Below are 15,573 nucleotides of genomic sequence, written 5' to 3' on the forward strand. Positions count from 1 at the left end.
ATATCAAATATTTCTTCAGTGTCTGTTGTACACTGTAGCAGTATTCTGACTTCAAAATTAAATATGGTAAGAACAGGCTACAGAATCAATATAAAAATAAATTCTGTAACACATGTATTTTTAAAAAACTCAGGAGAAATTGAATTAAATGGAAAAATTAAAATCTATTGGAGGTAAATGGAAACTTCCGAATGGGCTGATATCTGCAGTGAATATTGAAAGTGTGTTGCATATCAACAGAAAAAGAAGAAAAAATTAATACAAGATTAAGTTAACAACAGAGAAAATGCATGCAGACTTCCAAGAACAGAGAATATGCAGTACATTTTTAAAGGTAAGAATAATGAAAAATAATATATCAATTTGTTTGTAATTCACATACAGCTGTTAACTTATATGAAAAATAATCTTGCTGTATTTTAATATTTTATTTAATTTCAAATGTATATGTAGCATGATTATCATTATCATTCAGAAAATATAAATAAAATGGAGCATCATCTGGTTTTTAAACTCGTTTCATTGCAATTTCAGAAACTTTATGAACTGGTCTATTTCTAGACAAACTGCTCTTCTTAAAATCTGTTCTGAGAAGACAGCAAAATGAATTAACAATGGATTATTTATCGAAAAGTTTTCTAGGTCGTTTCCTATTTCAGGTATAAGAATGGACTACAGAATCTTTCTTTGAAATACTAGTTTAGTCACACAAAATTAAAATGTGTATTATAAAACAGTGTAATGGAAAATTATTTAACTGACATGGTTGAAACATGTCTTCATAAGAAAAAGAAAGCGTTTTTGTTTTAAAGACTTTAATGCAAAAGCAAGTCTATACTCAAAATAATTTGGTTTGAATGCTCTATAAATTTCTAATGCTTTTTCGGTAAAAGCTTTATTTAGTTTAACACATATATCATCTTTCAACAGGGTCTCCTTTTATTTGAAAAGCTTAAGCTAACAATAAATCAAGCACTATAATGTAATATCATCAATGAAGATGTCACAATAAAAAGAATTGTAAAGAGATGATTAGTCAAATAGGCTTAAAAGGTTATACAAAGAAAGACACTATCTTATTAATTCAGAATTTGCTGCAATATATTGTTAGCTCAGTGTTAACCACTTTGGCCAGAAGCATGCATTTTAACAATTACAACAAAATAATACACATTAGACTATATGATCTGGTATTAGCTTTTTTGGTTTATTAAACACGTCACTGAACACCTAGTCAAATTTCTTTAACCTCTACATTGTTTACTGTTACAAAACAAAATATTAAATTGCATATGTTAACCAAGTGACAATGTTGGTATTTTATGATTATTTACTTAAGGTTGATGATAATACATATGCTACTATAAATAAAAGTTAGGGGATATAACTTGTTATATGAAATCTACCTTAGCTTTTTTCCTGAGCTGTTAAAATTTTAAAACCTCTTAAAATATTATCACTTCTGTAATAAAACTAACTAAAAAGATACAGGTGAACAAAGTTTTTGTTTGTTTTTGTTTTTTTAACAGAAAATGCAGTCAACTCAACTTGCTGATTATAAACTTAACAACTGCATAGAGCATTTATCTTTTTAAATCTTAAAGCATTAAATTAAGATTAAGTCTTAAATCTTAAAGCATCTTAAGCCATGTACGATTTACCTGTAACCCAAACACCTAGCAAAAATCTGTTTTATAGAGTACATAAAATGTATATAAAATTACATTTAAAATGTTCAACTAAATCACCATATTGATTTGCAATAATATGTGAGATTTAAACTCTAGACTTGACCAAAGGTAAAGTACATCTTCACCTTGAAATGAGGCAATGTTTTTTTTAATTTTTGCAAATCACACCTATTTTCCTTTTCAATATTCATTGTATCTATTACTATCTAGATCCTGAATTGACAAGCTATTTTTATACAAAACAGCATTAATACATAGATAGATTATACCTACACACGTATTGTTTTGTTTAAGTGTGTCCTCGGATAAATGTGCTTTGGAAACTTAATTCCAAATGCAACAGTGTTGGGAGGTGAAGCCTAAAGAGAGACGATTAGATCATGGGGGTTCTGCTTTCATGAATGGATTAAAGCCAGCCCCTAAAGAGCTTGGAATTGGATCTCTTTCTTTCTCTTACTCTCTCTTGGCTCTTATGGCATGGGATAATGCAGCAGAAAGGCCCTCACCAGATCTCAGTGCCTCGATCTTGGAATTCTCCAGCTTTCAGAACAGTAAGCCAATAAACTTCAATTCATTATAAATTACCAGCCTATTTTGTTTTAGCAATATAAAATGAATTAAGACACAGATACACACACATCTACACATATATACAAATATGTAGATCTGTGTTTTACATAAAACAGATTGATTCACCTCCTACTAGACAAATACCATAAAATATACAGATTGAGTATACAGGATATCTTTGAGCAAAATAACGACAGAACTACGATGAGAAAAGCTTTGAGAATAACCAAAAGATTAAAAGTTTGGAAACTTATTCCAACAGGCAGTGCATGAGAAACAAGTAGATCCTCCAGCTCCACTCTCACTTACAATAAGTGAGTAGCAGAGCAATTGGGTGGGACAAAGTTTGGACTAGAAATAAAAAGATTGAGAATACACTCTCAGCTTGCTTCAGAAAAGTGTAACCTTGCCTTAGTTCGTATTTTCAGAAATATGACAACCTGCTTTCATTAACATGATATTCATATTTATTTCTCCACTTACATGCTTTGTTTTTAAAATGTATATATAATAATATATTCATTTTGTATTATGTGGAGACATAATGTTATTGTTTTGCTGTTATATTATGTAGAGACATAGTTGTTATATATGTGGAGACATATATAACATATTATATGTTATATATAATAGTATCATGTTTATTAATAGATATATGTAAATATATAAATATATAATTATATATGATATACATAACGTACTTCATGTAATTACATAAACAGAGTAACTGACACAAATAGCTTAAAAACAAATGCAACTAATTAAGCATAAAACCTAACTGTTGAATAAAATACACATGCGTTTGGTAGAAAAGAGACTGGTCAGATATTCACAAGTATTTATCTTTCAAAGAATGTTGTGTTTTGTAGTGTGCCTTATAAAGCAAGTTTGGTGTTGATTAATCAGGAAAGTCAGTTTTAGATATTATTTAAGTAGACATGTACAGTACGCATACACTAATAAACAGAAAGGCCTTGTTTAAACAGTCAATTATTCTTGTATCTCTATATTGTTAGATCAACAAATTATGAACTCTTTGACATATTCTGTATAATCAAATTATCATCAACTGTCAATTGAAAAATGATAAACTTAAAATGACTAAAGGCATACATTGCTATATGGCACTTTATAGATATTGTGTTCTTTTAACAAATTGAAGATTTGTGGCAAGCCTGGTATAGCAGGTCAGTTGGCACCATTTTTCCAACAGCATATCCTACTTGGTTTTTCTGTAGCATATCACATTTTTATAATTCTCACAATATTTCTAACATTCATATTTTTTATTTTTATTATTATATCTGTTATGCTAATTTGATATGATCTTTGATGTTACACTGTAATTGCTATGGGGTACCACAAAGCACATCCATATGAGGCAGCCAATTTAATTATAAATGAGTGTGCTCTGACTGCTTCCTCAACCAGCCATTCCCTTGTCTCTCTCTCTCTCTCTCCTTACACCTCCTTATTCCTTGAAACACGACAATATTAAAATTAGGTCAAGTTGTTCACCCTACAATGGCCTCTAAGTGTTCAGATGAAAGAAACAAATTACACATCTCTTTCTTTAAATCAAAACCTAGAAATGATTAAACTTAGTGGAAAAGGCACATAGAAAGCTAAAATAGACTGAAAGCTAGGTCCCTTAGCCAGGTTTTGACTGGAAAGGAAAAGTTATTGAAGGAAATTAAAAATGCTACTCTAATGAACATACAAATGATAAAAAACAAAACAGCTTTATTGCTGATATGAAGAAAGTTTGAGTGATCTGAATAGAATATCAAACCAGCCACATTTTCTTAAGCTAAAGCTTAATCCAGAGGAAGACCTTAAGTCTCTTTATTTCCATGGAGGCTGAGAGAGTTGAGGAAGCTGGAGAAGAAAAGTTTTAGGCAAGCAGAGGTTGGTTCATAAGGTTTAAGGAAAGAAGCCACCTCCATAATATAAAATTGCAAAGTGAAGCACCAGGTATTGATAGAGAAACTCTAGCAAGTTATCTGGAGTATCTAGCTACGAAACTGGTGAAGATAGTTACAACACGCAACAGACTTTGGGTGTAGAATAAACAGCCTTCTATTGGATGAAGATGCCATCTAGGATTTTCATAGCTAGAGATGAGAAGTTAGTGCCTGGCTTAAAACATTCAAAGAACAGGCTCACGCTCTTGTTCAGGGATAAAGCAGCTGCTGACTTTAAATTGAAGCCAATGCTCACTTTCCTTCCTGAGAATATTAAGACCCTTAATAATTATACTAAATTTATTCTGCCTGTGCTTTATAAATGAAATAACAAAGCCTGGATGCCAACATACCTTTTTTTCTCCCTTTGTTGTGCTCATAAATACTTCAAAATTTAGAATTTAAAAAAATACTTGAGAAGTGACCAAATGGAAATTATAATAAAATGGGAGTTTGAATTTACAATATTTATTGATTCCAGTCATTTAAAGCACTTTAATATATCTATAAATATTAAATATACATTTTTACTTTATAACAGTACATAAATTTTGAATAAATTTAATAATGTCAGTTACCTTGTGTTTATTAATATTCCTTTTAAATAAGCAGTAATTAACTTGAAAGTTATTTTTATATCTTAATTACTTTACCATAATTGTACTGAACTAAGTGAAAATACCAAGAATTTCTGACTTCTTGTTCCTTTATGTTGTTCAGTGAGGACAGTCACCAGATAAAATCACAAGTATATGTTCAAAAATTTTTGGAAGACTATAATAATCTAGAACATCACATTTTAAAATTAGATATTAGCATGTTTAAAGGTTTTAGCCTGTCATACCATCTATGGAAATACCAAAATTTATTGCATACTAAATTTGCAAAAAATAAACTACTATCATATAAGTTGATTTTTAAAAGTGTAATGAGAACATTTATAAACAGGAAACAAGAATTTTAAAGATATTTCATGGTTAGATGCTTGAGATCTTTTTAAAGAAACCCAAATTAGGCTGGGCACTGTGACTCACGCCTGTAATCCAAGCACTTTGGGAGGCTGAGGCGTGTGGAACACCCGAGGTCAGGAGTTTGAGACCATCCTGGCCAGCACAGTGAAACCCCCAACTCCACTAAAAAAAAAAAAAAAAAAAAAAAAAATTAGCTGGGCGTGTTAGCAGGCACCTGTAACCCCAACTATTACTCAGGAGGCTGAAACAGGAGAAACCCTTGAACCTAGGAGGCAGAGGTTGCAGTGAGCCAAGATCATGCCATTGCACTCCAGCCTGGGCAACAAGAGTGAAACTCTGTCAAAAAAAAAAAAAAAAAAAAGAAATGGAAGATAGAAAACTTGGCTGGGCGTGGTGGTTAACACCTGTAATCACAACACATTGGAAAGCTGAGGCAGGTGGATCACCTGAGGTTAGGAGTTCGTGACCAGCCTGGCCAACATGGTAAAATCGTCTCTCTACTAAAAATATAAAAATTAGCAGAGCATGGTGGCACGCGCCAGTAGTCCCAGCTATTTGGGAGTCTGAGATATGAAAATCACTTGAACCCAGGAGGTGGAGGCTGCAGTGAGCTGAGATCACACCACTGCACTCCAGCCTAGGCAACAGAGCAAGACTCTGAAAAAAAGAAAGAAAGAAAGAAAGAAAGAAAGAAAGAGAGAGAGAGAGAGAGAGAGAGAGAGAGGGAGGGAGGGAGGGAGGGAGGGAGGGAAGGGAAAAGAAAGAAAAAGAAAATACAAAACCCATCAAGCAGGAGATATTCATAGGAAACAAACAAAAGACAGAAGGCTTTTAGTTACGGAAAAAATACAGTAGAAAGTTTCGGGAAATAAATTCAGCATAAATTGAAAAAGTAATGTGAAAGTTTGTATGTTATTTTTTAAAAGAGTAATAAAAGATTATTAGAATAACGAATTATAGAACTATTGGGTATGCTACTGTAAAGCAGTAAATAATTACAAGATTAATTTAAAAAGTCTGAGAATACTGCAGCTATACATTTCGTTTCACATGGCACTGCAAATATGAAGAGTTTTAAAATGTGTTATTTAAAATATATGTTTTGGTTGCTCAAATAAAAAAAATAATTGACTCAGGTGCCATAGCTTCATTTCTTATGTTAGGATGTCAATGATGTCTGAAATAGAAGATGCAATGTGAAGAAATATATTAAAGTGTTCTAAATAAAATAGTAATATATAGTTATAAGCTATATTCATCATTACTCAAAGTTTATCATGTAAAATATTCCATGTAAATTGATGAAATTTAAATAAATATCTAGAATATTTTTAGAGCAGATGCTTGTTCCTTATGATCTAATATACTCATCAAATGGGAAACTGTTGACTTTTTAAAGTCATCTATTATTTCATTTTTATTTTCTTCATTATCTTTTTGTCAGACCATAATTTGTTTTAATAATCTTGAAAAGATCTAAATAGACAGCAACACCCTGCTTGGTAAAAGCTATGAGAAGTCATTAATTCTTTTAGTGATTTTCACAGCAAGCTCCAGAGCAATTGGAAATCAATGCCAAAGGTCACTTCACATTAAAAATAAGTAAAAAATGCAGGAATGTATCAATTATACAGTTATTGCTGGTAAAACAGAACATGCAGTGTTTCTAAAAATATCTAGGAGAAAAGTGCAATTTTCTATTCTACTGACAGTATGCTAGAATATTATCAATATCTTTAAAATTATCAGCACAATACAACAAATGAGGGTTGGTAGATATTGTTGATATATTTATAAATGCAGAAACATTAGCATTACAATAATTTTGCCCCTATTGTCAACATATTTTTCTGTACTGATGAACAAGAATAAGCATAATCATTGATATAAATGACAAAGAATATTAAAATCTGTATTCTGTAAAATGGTAATTGCCTAGAATATTTTATTTTATTTTATTTATTTTTTGAAGTTCTCAATTTTAATTTTTTTATTATACTTTAAGTTCTGGGGTACATGTGCAAAATGTGCAGGTTTGTTACTCGTGCCATGTTGGTTTGCTGTACGAATCAACTTGTCATTTACATTAGGCATTTCTCCTAATGCTATCCTTCTCCCAGCCCTCCACCCCTTGACAGGCCCCAGTGTGTGATGTTCCCCTCCCTGTTCCCCTCCCTGTGTCCGTGTGTTCTCATTGTTCAACTTCCACTTATGAGCGAGAACATGCAGTGTTTAGTTTTCTGTCCTTGTGATGGTTTGCTGTGAATGATGGTTTCCAGCTTCATCCATATCCCTGCAAAGGACATGAACTCATCCTTTTTTATGGCTGCATAGTATTCTGTGGTGTATATGAGACACATTTTCTTTATCCAGTCTATTATTGATGGACATTTGGGTTAAAAAGTCAGGAAACAATGGATGCTGGAGAGGATGTGGAGAAACAGGAACACTTACAGTGTTAGTGGAAGTGTAAATTATTTCAAACATTGTAGAAGACAGTGTGGCGATTCCTCAAGGATATAGAACTAGAAATACCATTTGACTCAGCAATCCCATTTCTGGGTATATACCCAATGGATTATAAATCATGCTACTATAAAGACACATGCACATGTATGTTTATTGAAGTACTATTCACAATAGCAAAGTCTTGGAGCTTGGAGTATTTTAAGTATAATGGTGATACCGATCTTGTGTTTTATTTTGAAGTGTATCAGTGTCTAAGAAAGAGAAGTTTCTTGCTTCTGCATGGGATTGTGTGGTATCTCTTACTCTTCTAGGGATATGTAACACAGAAAGGGCAGTCAAAACTAACAAGAAGAGAAAGCAGAGTGAGAATAATATACATCTGATGTCATTTATACAACCAATGAAAATATACTGAAGCTACTTAGTTTCATATACGCAAGAGGAGATAAAAAGTCAAAATCCAGTATCCAGAAACTCAAAATATGGCTCAACAAGTGACAATCTTCTGAGTTAAAGATATAATACCAAAAATTTCAAATCCTAACTGAAAGCCATAAATAACAAAATTGAGGATTAAAAGTAATTTTATCTTCTATATTTTTCCATTATGATTTTTTAAAATCAAGAGGAACATAACCAAGATGAATACAATTAGAACTCTAGCATATGACTGTATTTCATCTTTAAATAAATATTTAATGATTACAAAATAAAATATTAATTTTAAGCAATCTTCCCATTGGAAAAGCAACAGTTATCAGTCTGATTGTGTCATTGACATGGCTTGGCTGTTTCCCAACCTAAATCTCATGTTGAATTATAGCACCCATTATCCCTACATGTCCTGGGAGGAACCAAGTGGGAGGTAACTGAATCATGGGAGTGAGTTTTTTCCCATTCTGTTCTTGTGATAATGAATATGTCTCACGAGATCTGATCTCAATGTCAGTCTGTGAAAGCACCCAGGAGTGCGTCTGTAACCTGAAGAGCCACAGGGGTTGATCTGCCCAAGACGTGGGAGCCCACATCTTGCATTAGCATGACCTGCATGTGAGACATGGAGTCAAAGGAGGTTATTTTGGAACTTTAAGGTTTAATGACTGCCCTGCCGGATTTTGGACTTGCACGGGGCCTGTAGCCCCTTTATTTTGGCCAATTTCTCCCATTTGGAATGGGTGTATTTACCCAATTCTGTACCCCCATTGTATCTAGGAAGTAACTAACTTGCTATTGACTTTATAGTCTCATAGATGGAAGGGACTTGCCTTGTCTCAGATGAGACTTTTGACTTGGACTTTTGAGTTAATGCTGAAATGAGTTATGACTTTGGGGGGTTGTTGGGAAGGCATGATGGGTTTTGAAATGTGAGGACATGAGATTTGGGATGGACCAGGGGCAGAATGATATGGTTTGGCTCCCCCTCCTCACCCACATCTCATCTTGAATTGTAGCTCTCATAATCCTCGCATGTCATGGGAGGGACCCAGTGGGAGGTAATTGAATGATGGTGGTGGTTTTATCGCATGTTATTTTCATAAGAGTGAATATGTCTCATGAGATCTGATGGTTTTATAAAGGGCAGTTCCCCTGCACACACTCTCTTGCCTGCCGCCATGTAAGACATGCCTTTGCTCCTCCTTGGCCTTCCACCATGATTGTGATGCCTCCCAGCCATGTGGAACTGTGAGTCCATTAAACCCCTTACCTTTATAAATTACCCCATCTTGCGCTTGTCTTTATTAGCAGTGTGAGAACAGATTAATAAAGTCATCTTACTTTGAATTCCTAGGCAAAAATTTTAATAATTTTACTAAGGTCTATGAACAGAATATAGAGAAAAAAAGGCTTACTACAGGGTTTTTCACTACTTAAGAGTAAAAATGGTTAACAGAGGAGGGCAGAAGCTAAAATAACATTCTCCTAAAGATGCTTCCCCTATGGAGCACCTGGATGCTGCTGTGCTGACATAAACATCATAACAGTGATTATCTTTATTCGTATAATAATCTGGTTAAAATCAACCCCAAATAGAAAACAGATTTGATTGTTATTGATAAATGAGGAAAAGAGATCAAATGTATCAGAGATCAAGTGGGTTTGGCTTGGAACTGACAACTAATGCCAGAAAAATCCACCCACCCTCATTTGCCACAACTACAGACCCTTAAGCAAGAATCTAAAGTTAAAACTTTGAAAAACTAATACTTGTAACCAAACCTAGATAAGCATTTATTCTCAGCCCAGAAGCCAGTGTTGCCAGAGAAAAACAAAAAGATTGAGAAATAGCAAAGAAACCCGACCCTTGGCAGTCCAACATTGAAGTTAGGGATGTTTGGGGAACCTCTCCCTGGTGCCTGATAAATGGTTGCAATAATTTGAAGAGTGAACTGCAAATGTCATGCAATTTCCTCAACTTTGTCTCCCAGTCTCAGTTTCTGACCTCAACTTGAAAAAGGCTTCTATAATCTGTCCAATTTAATTTTCTACTCACGACCTCACCTTGCCCTTTATGTTTATTTGTTTTAATGAGAAGCCTCTGCCAATGCCTAACTGCAAATTTTAACCGTCCTTTGATTAGCTTGTTCAGGTTTCTCTCCTACTTCAAATTAACCTCAGCTCGTTTCATGTAACTAAATTTTACTATCTCTAGCATTGTTAATCAACCTAGAACAGCCTCTAAGTTCTGCTGTTAGATAGATCTTAGTCTTCAAAATTGTAGCCAGAGCCTCTAAGGCTAAATTGGGTGAAACTTCTTACCAGCATTTATCAGATTTCTACACTCAGGCATTTCTCCTCTGACTGCCCAAATCGTTCCTGTTTCTTTCTCTGTGGCTACTTGGGGAATTTCTCCTGAACTCTAAACTCAAATCCAAAAGCCTTCTATTGAAGGAAGCAGAACAGAAATTGCTGAATAATTACAGCACTACACAGTCTCTCATGAAGAATTTACAGAATTATTATTCACAGAAATGTAGAAGTTCCCTTCTTTTAAAATCAGCTCGGTTTTCTGCCAGTTGTACTTCAGGGGGAAATTCATGGAAGTTAGGACTGCCTGATATACGAAAAGCCTGCAAGAACCCATGATATAATGTACAAAATTTAATGAAAGATTTGGAACGTTTCGGCTATAGAGTAAAGCATATTATACCCCCAGAGTAACTTTTTAAGAAAAAAAAAAGTTGTTTTTGTCTACATGAATTACTGCAATTCACCTTTTGTGTAGGGGTTCTACTTTTTATTATAAAATGACAGCTGATACAATATTCCTAAGTTGGACATTTATAAAATGGCATCTTCCCATATATTTACCATGTATCTTCTTTCATGTAAAGAAACAATATCTGTCCATCAAGACTCTTTAGGTATTTTGGTTTTGAATTATCTAACATGAATTTCACTATCAAACTGACAGAAAGAGTTATAAATCAGTACTTTGACATAAGTTGAGTATCATCTCTCATTATTAATACCATAAAGCTACACTCCTAGATAGTATATATCAGCTTCTAATTCCCATTATTATCCATAAAGGATTATGATAAAATTTTGCATTTAAGTTTTATTGAAGATTTTCTTAAGAATTGCAATCAATGTACATAAAACTTCAAGACAACTGAAATAAATCATTTTTATATATGCTTTAAAGTCTCAAAGACACAAAGCAACTCATCATATTCTTTTCAGAATTTAGAGCTGTAAGCAACAAAAAGCCCATGGTTTAAAAATAGTATGCTTCTTTTATTAGATAATAAAAACTTCATGGCATTTTTATTTTCTTCTTCTCTTCAAAGAAACTCAGTGTTAAGTTCTCAGACTTTATCATCATAGATGTTCAAGTAAATTTACATTTTTATTCACCTTCTCCCTTTTCAATTTATTTAGCTCATGGATTTTATTTTTTACAATGCTTTTTTTGATTTATTATATCTGTGATTTTTTTTATAAATTAGGTAAAATATACTTCAGAATTATATTGGCTGTATATTTTAAAGTATTCTGATGATTCATATTTCTATTTTCACAGGGAGCTGTAGTTAAGATAGGAGGAAGATTGACAAAAGGGGCAGAAAAAACAAGGTGTAGTTTTGGTTTAATGTATAAATTTAAATGGGTACAAGATGACAAATTTATGTACATAGATATGAATAAAAAAATTGTTAACTTTTTATAACAAGTAGAAATTACTAAAGATTAGAAAAAAGGTACATGTGACATCATGAAAATTCTTCTGAGGTGTTATTTGATATCAATTCTTTAAAATGAAGACTTTTATCAGTTGGATGGTCCAAAGAGAAGAGACATGAATAATTCTAATTTATGCTATGCTAAAAACAAAATACAAATTACTGTCATGGAAAATGGCAGACAAAGAGCTGTTGGATCAGGGGTAGATTTAACAACAACAACAAAAAAACAGAGGAAATAACAGAAACAAATGCTATGGTCAATATTTTCTCTATATATCAAAACTTCACGTAACACTACAGGAGAGGTCTAACAAGGCATATACACTTATTTTACAGCTTACTATATAAACATTATCCAAGAAAGCATTTACCAGGCTGTCAAAAAGCAAATGCACATCATCATTAGACAGTATGGAGAAAATAAGTTTTTAAAGGTTATTAAGACCATTCTCATTTTTATGAGTGTCTGTTGTATCATTCACATTATAATTATCATCATTTACATTGATTGAAAATTAGAGATTAGATTATATTCCTCAGGATATATTGCTGCAGGCCTAGTGCCTTAAATTATATAATTTTCATTGAATATAAAAAATATACCATACAAACATTTACATTAAGATCTAATCTCCCTCATTGTTGAACACTTTAGATAGATATTCCCAATATTTCTTGGAATTATTACTTTCAGGAGAAATTCATAAGAAGAAATATAGTACCTCTGAAACAAATGATAATGTCCTAGAAAAATGAAAGCATACAAGAAAAAAAAAGTGAGACACTTTCAAAACCTGTATCCAAAGCCTTCAGGAAACATTTTGTGCTGCTCTAAAAATAATGATATTCTAGTTGTATATAGATACACATCAATAAGATAGGTCTTGTTAACAAAGATAACAAACATTTTAATATATATTTTTAACAAAGCTTATTCTTCATTGATATTTATGTTTTATAAATTCCCTCTTTAATATTTATTATTTTAATACATTTTTACAAATTTGCACCCAACGATTTTTAATATTGTGTATATTTTTAACGAGTAAAACAATTAAACATGCAATTTGTATGAATAATTACTACAGGGTTTCTGCTTCCAGCAATGGAGGAACAGCTTAACTGAAAACAACTATCCCAGTGAAGACAAGTAAAAAAACCTGTATTTGGAAGGCAAAACATATTAAAGTCATTGAGTTATAGCTATTTGAGGATGTGAGGGACAAAGATCACGCAAAAAGTAGAAGCCTGGATAAGTTTTGCTTTTTGAAATATTTTTCAATTTTAAAATAGGTGCTGAGAGTCAAAACATTTGGCAGAGCTTTGTATAGTCACATAAACAGTGGCCAAAGCATTGAAGTTCAATGTCTGACAAAGAAGTCAAGCATGACTGCTAGGGAACAGAAAGGAATAGGCCTTAGTGATAATGGAAATTGTCAATAATCTAGAGATCACCAAGACTGAAGTATATCTTCCAGTCATTTGATTAAAGGTTATCTGTGCCTAATTAATCTACCCCTGGAAAGCAAAAATGTATTATTTCTGAAGAAAGGTAACAGGATTAAGTATTTCAAATCATGCTTTTTTTTAAATTCCACTTCTGGCATTCAATTAAATTATGTAAAAATGACAAGAATTTACAAGAAACAAATAAAATAGCAATAGTAATGACAGCAAAAGTTATTCAGATATTAGAGCTAATATGTATATATATATTTTAAATAAATGTGTTATGTTAAAAAATTTTAAGTGACAAGATGAAATATTTTAGCAAAAAAAATAAAAACCTAGCAAGGAATAAAATAGAAATATTACAACTGGGAAAAAAAAGATAAAATTAAGATAAAAGGTATACTTTAATGGCAAATTAGACAAATTAGAGAATTGAATTATAGATCAAAGACTGAAATATGTGCATAATTCCAGAATAAAACACATTAAAAAAAAAAACAAAAAAACCCACCTTTTTCAAATGTGACATAGGAAATCTTGAAAATCTTCTCTCTCATTTTTAGAAAAAAATAAACCAACGAGTAAACTAAAAATCAGTGATTTTTTTTTTTTGACTATTAGTAAACTGAATTTGAAGGGCAAATCACCACCCTGAAAACACGGAGATAAGAAATCCAGAGGGTCTCAGCCATGGTTTGATTCCCTGGAGTAGAAGTTACTGGAGGCACAGATTTGTAGGAATACTAAAATGGTCATTATAATAAATTGCTAGAGCTTAAGTGTAGATTGGAAAAAGAGTAAGAAACTCCAAGGTCTCTAGTATATGGGTGACAATGCATGTTTTTTAGTTACCTTCTGGAATCCCACCAGTTCTCGTATTATAAAGCTAAGAAATATCCACTGGCTGGCTGGCCGGGAGACTGGAAATTAAGCATTGTTAAATATGTTCAGAACATTATCTATTAAAAAGACCTACTCTCCAGAGGAAAATACTTTATCAGAATGTGTCTTTAGTTGCCGGAAGACATTTCTTCACACTCTAGTACCTCCTACATTTCTCTCTCACATAGGAGGGGGAAAAAATTACAGCACTGGGGAAACACTTGTGAATGTCACAGTTCAGAGACATAGGATTACTAAAAGACTGAGATTTAATCATAACATTTAGACTGCTTCCTCATCTTCACATCTTAACATCAAACCAACAGGTACTTTAGTGTAATTACAGTAGATTGCATCTGAAAGAGGAAAAGGAGGCAATTTTTTTCTGAGAAGAGTACTTAGGGAAGTAGAAAGTCAAAAGTGAAGACAAAAACAAGGACATTAGAAAAAAGCCTCTGGTAGCTACAGTTACAGAAAATATTAAACACAGCACAACTCCCATTCAGATTTACATAAACCCTCACACTAAAGGTGTACTTCTCACAGATGTTATTACTCAACATAATATTTCTGCTTTTCAACAAAAATCGTAAGCCATGTTAAAAGGCAAGAAAAATACAATCTGAAGTAACAAAGCAATCATCAATACCAGACTCAGATATAACACAGATATTGAAGTTATTAGATAGGGAATTTAAAATAATTATTATTAATATTTTCATTGCTCCAATGAAAAAAATAGATAACATGTAAGAAAAATAGATTACATTAGCAGAGCAATAGAAACTCAAAAAAAAGATTCTAAAGAAAAAGCTAGAAATAAAAAAAATTCTAACAGAACTAAAGAATATCTAAAAAATACTATAACATATATGAAGCCTAGCATTAACAGTGTCATCAAAAGACTGGACACAGCAGACGAAAAAGCAACATTGAGTTTAAAGATAGATCAACAGAATACTCAAACACTGAAATGCAGAGAGGAAATTTCTTGAAAAAAAAAAAATATGCCCAAACTTTGAGACAATTTCCAAAAGTACTGTGTCCGGAATTGGTGGGTCCATGGTCTCTCTGACTTCAAAAATGAAGCCGCTGACCCTCACAGTGAGTGTTACAGTTCTTAAACATGGTGTGTCCGGAATTTGTTCCTTCAGTTGTTCAGATGTGTCCAGAGTTTCTTCCTTCTGGTGGCTTCGTGGTCTCGCTGACTTCAGGAGTGAAGCTGCAGACCTTCTTGGTGAGTGTTACAACTCACAAAGGCGGCACAGACCCAAAGAGTGAGCAGCAGCAAGATTTATTGCTAAGAGCAAAAGAACACAGTTTCCACAGCCTGGAACGGGACCCCAGCAGGTTGCTCCTGTTGGCTGGGGTGGCCTTTTATTCCCTT

This window comes from Macaca mulatta, chromosome 1, assembly GCF_049350105.2.
Source record: "Macaca mulatta isolate MMU2019108-1 chromosome 1, T2T-MMU8v2.0, whole genome shotgun sequence".
NCBI lineage: Eukaryota > Metazoa > Chordata > Mammalia > Primates > Cercopithecidae > Macaca > Macaca mulatta.